General features: G+C 33.1%; 1 long non-coding RNA gene and 1 pseudogene across 1 annotated transcript; one reads left to right on the top strand and one right to left on the bottom strand.

Annotated features, from left to right (window-relative positions):
• The first annotated feature begins 909 nt into the window (after positions 1-909).
• LOC144373026 (transport and Golgi organization protein 1 homolog) overlaps positions 910-11917 on the top strand; it is a 150037-nt pseudogene continuing 139029 nt past the window's right edge.
• LOC144373027 (uncharacterized) lies at positions 1572-10007 on the bottom strand. Its single transcript, XR_013432832.1, has 3 exons — positions 9771-10007; positions 2033-2084; positions 1572-1772 (listed from the first exon to the last, which is right to left on the bottom strand). It is a non-coding gene; the product is annotated as an uncharacterized LOC144373027 (long non-coding RNA).

Below are 11917 nucleotides of genomic sequence, written 5' to 3'. Positions count from 1 at the left end.
GGGAGCTGCGGGGCCTTTTGGATGCTCCTATAACTTGGCAGCTGGGGCTGCGAGCTGTCTGTGGGCTGCCTTCCCCACAAAGGGCTGCAGAGCTGTGTGGTCATCTGCGGCAGTAGCGACAGCAGCTCGCCTATGAGGGCGCAGACATTTGTTGCAGTTCTTGGGTCTTTGTTGTTTTTCCTTGGGTTTTTACCCTTCTTTTCATTAATTTTGGATAAAATGACCCCCGTGATGTAAAGATAGAGCAAGGAACATTGGTGACATGGGGAGCTTTGCAGAAAGTGCAGTTTGGATTCTGCTTTTTCATTGGTGATGGCCAGATGAATCTTCACTGCTGGCCCTGGAAAAGGCTAGGACAGCTTGTTAGTTGAGTTTTAAATTTCCCAGTTTGTGTTTAAAGGTTTTAAGTGCATAGAAGAGGAATGTTCGCCTTAAGTAAGCATATGAGCGGATAACAGGGAATGTTTTCCTCTGGAAAGGGAATTTGGTAGCTCTGACCCATGTCAGTCTGTGAATATTTAGACCTGTAGTGACTTTTTAACATTTTTCATAAAAATCTGTTATTTACAGTGTGTCATATGTTGTTAATACTCCTTGCCTTAAGTTCCCCAGCAAATCTTTTTCATGTCTTCTGAGAAAGTAGACAATTGATAGATTATCCAAGGAATGGAAAAAAACGTGAGTGGGTTATTTCCACAGTCCCTGAGAGCTGGCATTGTAAGACTCATCCTATCCCCAGTAACATTTTCATACAATAAATGTGAACACTTTTGAAGCCTTTTTATAAAGATACAATTTGGGAATGATATTAAGATAAGGAAAAGCTCTTAATTGATTTCTTAGATTAACATGTCTTCCCTTTTCTCTTTTCTGTTCAGTGGCCTCGTTCCTGCTAGAAAACTTGGAAAACTTATCACTTAGAAAACTTCATGAAGATGGCCAGTGATAAGCAAATGTCCGATGATGATGACAGCCCCAGCACCAGCACTGGCAATTCAGATTCAGACCAGCAAGACCCTGCTGCTCCAGAGCCTGAAGATCATGAAGAAAGAACCTTCTGCCACCCAGTGGAAGAAGAGCACCAAACTCTCTAGCAAAACCACTGCTAAGTTATCCACTAGTGCTAAAAGGTAACATTGTCAGGTTGTCTTCCAAGCAATTAGATGCTTCCTTTTGTTTCCTTTTGTGAGTTATACTCTTGAGTGAAATTAGCATGTGTCCACGTGGGTGTCAGTCCAGGCATCTGTGGTGGCAGCTTCATAAAAAGAAATGTGTAACTTTTCATGAAAGGAAATGATCAAAAAAGTTTATATTTGCTAAAAAATGTTGAATGTCAGGAATTGGTTTTTTTTGAAAGCAGATTTTAAATTTGCTTAGTTTTACAAACAAGTCTTTAAATCCTGCATAATAGATATAATTTTTTGTAGTTATAGTTATCCCTCCTTGTTCTTGTGAGAACAAATAAAACTGAAAAGTAGCCATTAACAATCTCAGGTGTCACTTTGCTGTTAAAACTTTGCACATCTTTAAAACTCGTGGATGTTCTTGACATAGTAGTGAAAATCAACAGCAGGAAAAAACATTTTGTTGGTTGTAAGTGAAAGATTATTTGTTTCCTGCTGACTTTTATTTTCTATGATGGCAAAAAAAAATCCATCAATGGGACTCCATCAGTGATAGTGGTTGTATTGAGTAGAACTCTTGTATCAAACATAAAATGTACCTATAGCATTACCTAATGTTGATGTTTTGTTGTTTTTCATTGATCACAACTAAAAGAAAAAGAAAATATAAAAACTTATTATTGTATTTTATAGCGATTCATGTTCTTATTTTTCTATACATTTTTACCGTCATTGCACCATTAACCAAACACTAATGAACTTGAGAATATTATATTGAATAGCAGCAGTCTTTGAAATAATTTAAAATTCTTCTCAGTGTGTTGTAATCTTATGGAGAGAACATTAAACAACTTTTGAAAACATTTTAAATTTCAAGAAAATCAGAGAAATGCTCTTTTTCCCCTTACCTCAAGGCCCTCTTTCCTCCAAGAGTATGAAATTTAAATTTACGTGCTGTACCTAAGATCAGAGAAAAGAAATGGTTAAGATTGCTAAAATAGTCCTTGAAAGTTTTTCATTGGTAAAGGTATTTGTAAATTTTAAACTTTTTTTTAAACAGATAAAATATTGACAAAACTATTAATGTACTCTTGCAATAGCTTTCTAATTTTTACCACAGTAAAAGTGGATTGAAGTCATTGTCAAAAATATTCTAGTGCTTTTTCTCCTTCCGTTTTGTCTCATTTGCATATAAGCTTGAAAAGAGAATTTCTTTGGTAAGAAGAGTTTTAAAATAGATTTTATATCCTTTTGTTGAGTAGTAGTGGAGGACTTTCTCAAATCAGGTGTAAATGACTTATCTATTTACAGTAGCAAGTGAGAAAAAAATCTGCAATTTTCTGTTAAGGAGTTTGGGTTATGCCTCTGAGAACAAAGAGGAAGCAGCCATGTTAGCATTACTGAAGGCAAAACCAGCCTTGCATTTACCTGCATGATGGTAGAGGGCATTCTGATTTTCTGGTTATTCTGTAGACTGTCTCAAATCTTTTTTGTCTGTTCTCATTTCACTAATGGAATTCAGAAGGATTTAGCTGAAGTAACCCTTAATCCTCTCCTAACTGCAGGTAAGAAACAAATTTTGTTGTTTTGATTTCTAAATTGTGGAACAATATCAGGAGATGAATGTATTATCCTTGTATGTATGTGCAGCAGAAGAGGCTAGCTAGCTATGTTTGCTTCCTTAAAGCTTTGCAAGTGCTTTAAACAAAAATTGCCTAGGTGAATTAAATTAGGAGAAAAATACTATTAGCATGTATCATATATTCTGTACTTATGAATATAGTGATCTTGTGCTTCTTGCTGAGATTTGTTTGAGTGGTGTTGATTTTTCTGTTGTTTTCATGTGGAATATATTTATTCACAAGTATTTTGTAGAAACCTGTAAGGTTTTAAGATTTAAAGTTAGTGCTTGTGTGCAATCTGAATTGATTTTCCAAATTTAGAAATTTTTAAATATGCTGTTACAAAATGTAAAAGCATTAAACAGGAGTATAGTTGTATCTGTTTGATTTATTCAGTAACTTGCCTAAAGGAAAAATTTTATGTGCTAAGCTATGGTTGTAGTTGTTATTTTCTAGAAAACACATTGTTGGAATTATTTACATTTTAAGCAAATATCCTAATGACTTGGGAAAATTCTTAGCAGTAAATTAATTGGAATTGTGAGAAGAATCAAATTCAGTGGAACTCAGAATTTAAGATTGGTTGACAAATTGTATTAAAAGTAGCTGATTGATTTTTTTATTTGTGTCTTATATAGTGTTCTGTTTATTTTTGAATGGTGACTGTGTGGTTGACAAAATTTATCAAATTTAGAGAGCAATATTATAAATAAATTGCATAGAAGTATGTGCTCAAGAATGAGAGGGGAAGGGATGCTATAATTAAGGAAGTGTTATGATTTGATATAAAAATATTTTGGTGTTTAACCTGTGTTTTTGCTACAAATTGTGTTTGCTCATGTTGATCAGCACCATCTCTGAAGTCTACTTGAGACATAATAAGGAATAATCCATTTGCTATTTATTGTGTTAACCAGATCCCCAGATAAAGGGGATCTGATCCTGATTTATCCAGTGAATTAACAGTTTTGCTTATATTTGTAGTCGCAGCCATTTCAGTTTAAAAGGAGACATGAATGTGAATTATAATTATTATATAATTATAATTATAAACAGAGTGATATTTCAGATCTCAAAGTATTACTTAAAAAGTATACTGCTCAATAGTGTAGCCACTAGCCACATTCTGACTATGGACCAGGATGTTGTGGTTAGTTGAAAATGTGATATGCTGTAAGTGTGAAATGCATACTGGATTTTGAAAACTCAGTACAATTTGTAAAAGAATAAATATTTTAAAGATATTTATTACATGTTGAAATAATATTTGGCATGTTTAGTAAGTGTTTTAAAAATTGTATTTTTATCATTTTAGCATAGTTATTAGCAAATTCAAAATTACGTGTATAACTTGCATTATAATTTTGTTGAACAGTATTGCTTTAGAGAAGAAGTAAATCAGTATTTCTTTTAGCCTTCTAAATGGTGTGTCAAATCTGTACCATGTAGGAGGTCAAGTTAAATTTGTTCTGTGGAAGAATCACTTAACTTTCAGAGTATATTCTGATAATTTCCATTATGAAAGATGTAAAGATCTGTCAATTTAAAACTCACATGTCTTAAAGTTGCATGTCAGGTCAAACTTTTTTAAGGGTTTCTGTTGATTTTCTGCAAATGGCTTAAACCAGTGTATGAATATACATCTAGAGAACATAGTAGACATATTGAATGCTTTCAGAGCAGTAATGTATTGGTACATTTGGTAAAAGAATGTACTTTAAGTGTTTAACCCAGGACTGTTTCCACAAGGTCACAGGATTATTTTAGATGGAGTAAAATCTTTCTGTGAAATAGAAAGTAAGTTTCACTTATCGCATATTTTTTCTCTTTATATACCAGATTTCATTTAAGTTCATGAAATAATGCTTAACATTTAGTGATTTAACTAGTGAAGCAGTAAAACTTTGGGCTTGGCTTGTGCACAGTATCGTGGAATACTTATATCTATTTTCTTTTGTCACAGTCTTTGGTGACTGTTGGCTATTGAAAAGGACATCTTTTAACTTCTCTTGTTCTTTAATATCTGAGTTTCTTTGTGGCTGTGTATTCAGGAAAAAAAAAACAAATGTAAAATACAAGTTTCTTAGGAAATTAGAAGTTGTTTCTTACTACTTTGGGGAGAGACTTTTTTCCATATACCTCATATGTAAAATAATGCAGATGTTTTGTGTGTCTTTGGTTTCTTCTGGGTAGAAGGTTACTTCTTGTAATTTTGATAGAAAAGCCTAAATTTGTATTGTGTTTTTGCTTTCATGCCAGAAAATGCAATAGATTTTGGTATTATATTTCTTTTAACTCATAGCTGCATAAATGAGAATTTTAGCTTTATGGTGGTTGTATTATTAGATTTGTTAATTTATGTTGTAATTAAAAATGGGATTCCACAGTCATAAGTACATCTATAATTTGTGGGTTAATATTGCATGAGACCTTTAAAACCTTATGCTTGCTACTTCCAGGTACAATTATTTAATTATGGTTTTTGGTAAGGTGTGTGTGTGTGTGTGTGTGTGTGTGTGTGTGTGTATAAACTTGTCAAAGTATGTGACAGTGTTAATTATCCCTCAGGGAAGAAATGTTAATTGTATCTGGGTACATTCAGGAAAATGTTGAATGAGATATAGGAAAACTAGATTTACTTGTACTAGGGAGATTTGTCTTAAACCCCATCTTTTGTTTTAATTAATAAGTTATTCTTTAGTTACATAATTAGGTCTATATACACATCCAGGATGGCCTTTGGGTAGATATCATTGTCAAATTAAATGCAGGACTTTAAAAGTGTTTGATTATATGTCAATAGGAATACTTCTTTTTCTTTTAGTAAAAAAAGGTTTATAAATATTTAATTTCTAATGATTTGATGGTATTTTAGGTTTTAAGTATTGAAGGCCTGTGGGCCAATGCATTTTAAACACAGGGAAATAATATATGTTTTTTTGGTTTACGTTTATACTTTTTACATTCTATATTTTAGATTAGGGTATAAAAATCAATTCACCAGTAAGGGGGAAGGGAAATTATTATGAACATCCCTTTGTTTTACAGAAAGTTATGGACGATAGTTGTTTAGTAATGTGTTGACATTTATGTTCTATTTTTCAAAGGATGTGCTTCCTTTTTCACTTACAGTCAGCACTTGTGTAAACAGCAAAAGTTTAGAAAGGAGCTGGATTTCTAAGTTAATCTTGAATTTCTTTTCCTGTATAGAGGGTACAAACATGTACTCCTAAATATTAATGGGTTTGGACTGAATCTATGTTAAAGAAGATATTCAAGAGTAATTGTAAATCATTTTTGGTTAAGGAGAAGGCCTTATGGGGGGGTAGATATTACAGCTTCAAGTTTATATTAATCATATGTTGACTATCAAAACCTGAAATCAGCTACAATGATACTTGTAAATATTATAATACTTGCAAATTTTGTTAACTTCCCTTTTTAAAAGAAAGAAAAAGAAGTAGCATAAGTTCTAAGTCAGATGTTGGCAATTTGCACATAAGAGTAATTTTCTGAGGATAAACTGTGTTTCTGATGGTTGCCATATCTCTCACTATTGTCCAGTGTAGATTAGAACTTTGCTAATTAAAGGGTGATCTTCAGACTAGCAACATCTGTATCACAGGTGTGATTGTTAAAACTCAGTATGTTGTTTTCCCCTAACCAGAAGTACTGAGTCCAAATCTGAATTGAGTAAGATTGCTAACTGAATTGTATGTCTATTGAGGTTGGAAAAATCCTGCTACTGAAGCAAGACTGTTCAGATCCATGCTGTGCCACTATTGGCATGCCACTTTATAATCCTGCTACTGAAGCAAGACTGTTCAGATCCATGCTGTGCCACTATTGGCATGCCACTTTATATAAGTTATGGGATATTTTTGTTCTTCAGTTTCCCAAGTTGTAAAATGAAGATTAAGTTGATCTCCCCATTGTATAATTTTTGTGAGGATGAAATGAATTTCTTGAAAGTTTTGTTAACCACATAAATTGGATCCCTAAAGTGGATACAGCATGATAAAAGTAGGTGAGACAGTTTATCAGCATGCCCTCACTCTTGCTGGTGTTTGCTCCAGTGCATCCACATCCTACTTATAGGAATAATTGCATCTTAATTCATCATCTAATTATTCAGTATATATCAAGCAGTTTGTTTTTAATGTGAATAAAAGCAGGATTTTAAAAACTTGAGTTAAAACAGAAAATTAGCCTAAAAGTGTTGATCATAGATGAACAAATACTCAATCCCTTCCAAAAAAATATCTATAAACTTAATGATACTTAAAAAGAATGCCTTGGGGCTGGGGCTGTAGCTTAGTGGCAGAATGCTTGCCTAGCATGTGTGAGGCACTGGGTTTGATCCTGAGCATCACATAAAAAAACATAAAATATATGCATTCTGTCCATCTACAACTACAAAAAAAATGTTTTAAAAAGTATTTATAAGAATACTATGACTATGACTGCCCAGTAAAGTATAAAAAAAAATTTTAGATAGTTGTATTAGTTAATGTTTTCCCCTCTTTAAATATCCCATTTTAAGAGTTTGTGATTTCATTCAGAACACAGTAATTTCAATATTTGTAAAATTTACACTCATAATAGTATAGTTTACCAATTACTTCAACATAATGTAGTGTAATTCCAGGCAAAACAGTGAGTTGGAATTTGAAAAAAATATTAAGTAACTCATATTCGTTACTTTTTTCATAATTGTGATATTTAATATTAATCACTTAAAGATTTTTTAGCTATCATTTCTATTTGCTTATAGAAAGTAGTTGATAATTACAATAATCCTAATTGTGTCTCCCATATATGCCAGTGGAGCAGAAGGACTCAGTTACCATTGAATAACTCAAAACATTTATCCAAAGAGTGATTGATTGAAAATAATATCTCCCCCACATAAGGTCACATTTTTATTAGCTGTCTATTATGTTCAATGACGATAATGTAAGGAGAAAGTGGGTGAAAACCTTGGGTACTTTTTAAAAACCTAAATGGTTATTTCAAAGCAACATGAAGTAAATTGTTAATTTTCTTTCTGCAAGTAAATGATTGGTACCTTATTCTCTCCTTGAATGTGTTGCTGTAACAAAATGTAGATTATGTTTAATTATGAGGAAAATCAACAAGTCTTGCTTAGAGTACAAGAGCATTCAGATTGAGAAAACTGAATGGGAAAACTTTATCTTCCATTCTTCTCTTTTCTATAAATATGATATAACAAAACCACTTGTAGATCTATTAGATCTACAGGCATATAAAGTGATGATTTTTCTTTCCGTATTACTTTAGACAATAATTGTATTTGGCGGGGCTGGGCTTGTGGCTCAGTGATACAGTGTTTGCCTAGCATGTGCGATGCCCTGCGTTCAATCCTAAACACCACATAAAAATAAATAAATAAAATTAAGCTATGTGTCCAACTACAACTAAACATTAAATTAAAAAAAGAATTGTGTTTGGGCATTTTATTAGAATTTAAAAGATGAAATATCTTTAAACATTTAATGTTTTTTTGCATCTTGATCACAGAAGTTTTTGCCTCTACCCCATATTCATAGTCTAGGAGATAGTTGACAATACCTGGAGACATTTTGCTTTTCAAAACTTGGGGGAAAAGGCTCTAGTATACAACAAAGAATTGTCTCCCTTCAGGAGATCTTACTGAAATAAAACATATATATGTTTCTGTTATGTTTTACTAGGAATATTGAAGTAACTTGTGACTACAGAATGCACGTCGCCTTTGTATTTTCTTAGTGATGAAAATAAAAACCAAATGAAGAACATGGCTTTCTCTCCAGTGTGTAATTTAATGTCAGAATCTAATATAATGTAATCATCACTTTCTGCAATCATAGAAAGTAATGTAATTGCCTCTTCGGTAAAAGATGGGAAGAGAGTATCAATATCAAATTTGGAGAAATGGTAAGAGTAAGGGAAGCATCTAGAAGAGATGGGAAGGCTCACTCTCTAACCACAAATTCTGCACACCTCTAGTTTTCCACCTCCTACCACATATCAGGCTTTCTAAAACTTTACTTTTTATTTTTTGCCTTAGATAACTTAACTAAAAATTATTCCAAAATTATGTAAAATAAATGTAATTTTCCATTACTAAACTTTTGTTTTCCATAACACATTAAAGGGAAAATTAAATAATAAAAACAGACATAATAAATTCTTGTTTGATATAATCATTTAAATATCTTTTTTAGACAGCAGTAATTCAAACAAAATACTTCCCTGACTTAAAATGTAATATTTTATATTAATGAATCAGGAGGCTAAAACACTAAAATTGTCAGACTTAGTAAATCCTTCAAATATTTCATCTATAGAGGCACAGTACACACTTAGTGTAACTTATAAAAGTTTTTTTTTTAAAATATATAAATTCCAGGTCAAAATATATCAAATCAAACATATATCAACTTTGCTTCTCAATTTACTTCTCAATTTACCTCTCAATGTAATCATATTTTGTTGACTCTAAATAACATCGTCTGGTAACTGATAGTGACATTAAAATTTGTATCATCTTTCTGCTAAAATATAGTAAGCTCTACTCTGAACCCCTCATTCATAGGTCTTACATCTGTTATCCCATCGTCAGCAATAAAGCCAATGAGATTATTCTAAAATGTAAACGTCCCCATGTTATTCCTGTCTTTGCTTATTAAAGGAGCAAGCAATGTACTCTCTAATTTCTCTTTTGCCTATTTTCCCTTTGATATAGAAATATAATGTGCATTTCAATCAAATTAAAATCTTTCAGTTCCCTTAACTGTCTAATATATTTCTAGTTAGGCAAATGATGATGCACCTCCTGAAATCCTATTTTCTTTTCACAGACCTCTCAGTCTCGCTCTGCTCCATCTGTAAATATCCAACTCCTCTTTGGGATCCTTATAAAAATCTCCCTTTTGTGGATACACTTTATACAGTCAACTTGATGACTTGATGCTTCCCGTCGGTTCTATTTTGGAAATATTTGCAAAACTGCATTTATTACCTCATATCACAGTTATTCATTCACGTCACTATTTCCATTTGCTGACTATGAAAGAAAACCTTTCTGGTTTTGGCATCCGCCTTGGCAGCAGCAGTCGGAGAAGACAGCCTGGAAGACCTCCTCTTGGGCTTTTACTTAGCCTCACATTCTTCAGAGCTGACCTTCCTCTGGAGCTTCCTGGCTGAGAGCACAAGGCTCACACAGGTGCTGCAGGCAGTGGCTTTTGGGAACCTTCTGAAACTGTGCTGCCTGGCCACTGCTGCTGTTCCCACCACATGAGTTGCTGCGACACACCAAGTATTCAATTGTTTTAATGCAGTTTTTATCATAATTGAGACATAACTATAGGCAATTTTAAATCTCTAAATTTTGTGATTTTAGCTACAACGAACCTTATAAAAATCAAATCCTTACTCTTATGTTTTGTTTATTCTGCTTTCTAAATAAGTTCTCATTTTGTCATTATTGCCAGTGCTTACAACCCTCCTTTCTCTTATCTCTAGCCTAGAGAACAGTGACCTGCCCCTAGTTGCTCTTCCTGTCATGAGCCTCTCTCAAGTGTGCCATTCTCCCCTCTCACAAGCATTAGTTTCTAAAATAAACATTTAACCATGTCATACCCACAAAAGTGAGAAAGTATTCTATTATTTATACAATAAACTCAATATTTATTCATATGTCCCCCAGCTCTTCCAAGCATGATCACAAATAGTCTTCCAAATTCCCCGTAGGAACAAACTCAGCCCCACTAATACTTGTTCACATAATTCCTTTGCTTCACACAATTCCTACCTCTTCTGATTTTTATTGCTTCTCTGTCTCTATTTATGGTTAACATTTGCCAACATAGCCTCCATTGCCTCTAGCTCTTTAAGCTTCACCTTGAATTCTCTTTTTTTCATGCCCCAAAGAATTTCTGCTGCACCATCATTGCTTTCCCATCCTAATAGAAGTGAGAGCTTATTAATCTAATATCCATATACTTTTTCAAAAGCTTTAATCATAACATTAAGTGTGCTTTGTCTCAGTTTTTACAAATAGATATCTTCTCCATTATGATGCAAATTCTTTTAAGATTGGTATCATATTGTATCATTTTTTATATCATCAACATCTAGTATATAAAAGGAAAAGTGAAAGAATAATCTAAATATAAAATATATCTAAAGTTTCTAGTTACTGTGTATTATATCCAATATTCAGAGCTATAATATTAGTTCTATATTTTGTGACAAGGAACTTCTTACAATAATTCTACAGTGCAAGTGGACACAAACTTTAAAGCCCAAATGAAAGCCCCACACCACTTACTTTCCCCAGTAATAAATGCTACTTTGGGATTATGCTAATAAAATCTAACCTTCCATTAGATACATGATTTCTGACTATTCTTTAATAAATTACCTCTTAAACAGAGTAAAATTAGAATAAAATAGACAACAATGTTCTATTACAAAAATGCGTTTCATATTTGATGTTAGAATACAACACATTTGTTTTCTAAGTTAGATTCAATAAAGATAAGGAGCTTAAAGTTATCTGGACAGAAGAAGAGAAAGGAATCAGTCATCAGTTAGAATGAAAGAAAGCCCATGATTGCACTTGAAAGGGTGTTAGCAGAAGCTGTCCAATAAATTCACAGAAGATGCTTCTGCTTTAATAAATTGTTGTGCTATCAGCCAGGCACGGTGGTGCACAACTGTAATCCCAGTGGCTTAGAGGCTCATGAGTTCAAAGCCAGCCTCAGCAACAGCAGGGTGCTAAGCAACTCAGTGAGACCATCTCTAAATAAGAATACAAAATATGAGGGCTGGGGTTGTTGCTTATAATATAGTGTTTGCCTAGCATGTGTGAGGCACTGTGTTTTATTCTCAGCACCACATATAAATAAATAATAAATAAAGGTCCATCAACAACTAAAAAATATCTAAAAAAATGCAAAATAGAGTTGGGATGTGGCTCAGTAGTCCAGGGCCTCTGAGTTCAATCACTGGTACCAAAACAAACAAACTGTTGTACTATCAAATCCTTTTGTAGCACTTGAGCTTCACTTTCTCTACTTGTGCTGACAGATCAAGGTTTTGTTTGTCCCAAATCTATAATTTGGTGCCAATTGTCTGTTTATCTTCTGAGCATGAAAGGGAAAT

This window comes from Ictidomys tridecemlineatus, unplaced genomic scaffold, assembly GCF_052094955.1.
Source record: "Ictidomys tridecemlineatus isolate mIctTri1 unplaced genomic scaffold, mIctTri1.hap1 Scaffold_214, whole genome shotgun sequence".
Lineage (NCBI taxonomy): Eukaryota > Metazoa > Chordata > Mammalia > Rodentia > Sciuridae > Ictidomys > Ictidomys tridecemlineatus.
Note: the sequence above shows the minus strand (reverse complement) of the source record. Positions and strands in the feature narration are given on the sequence as shown.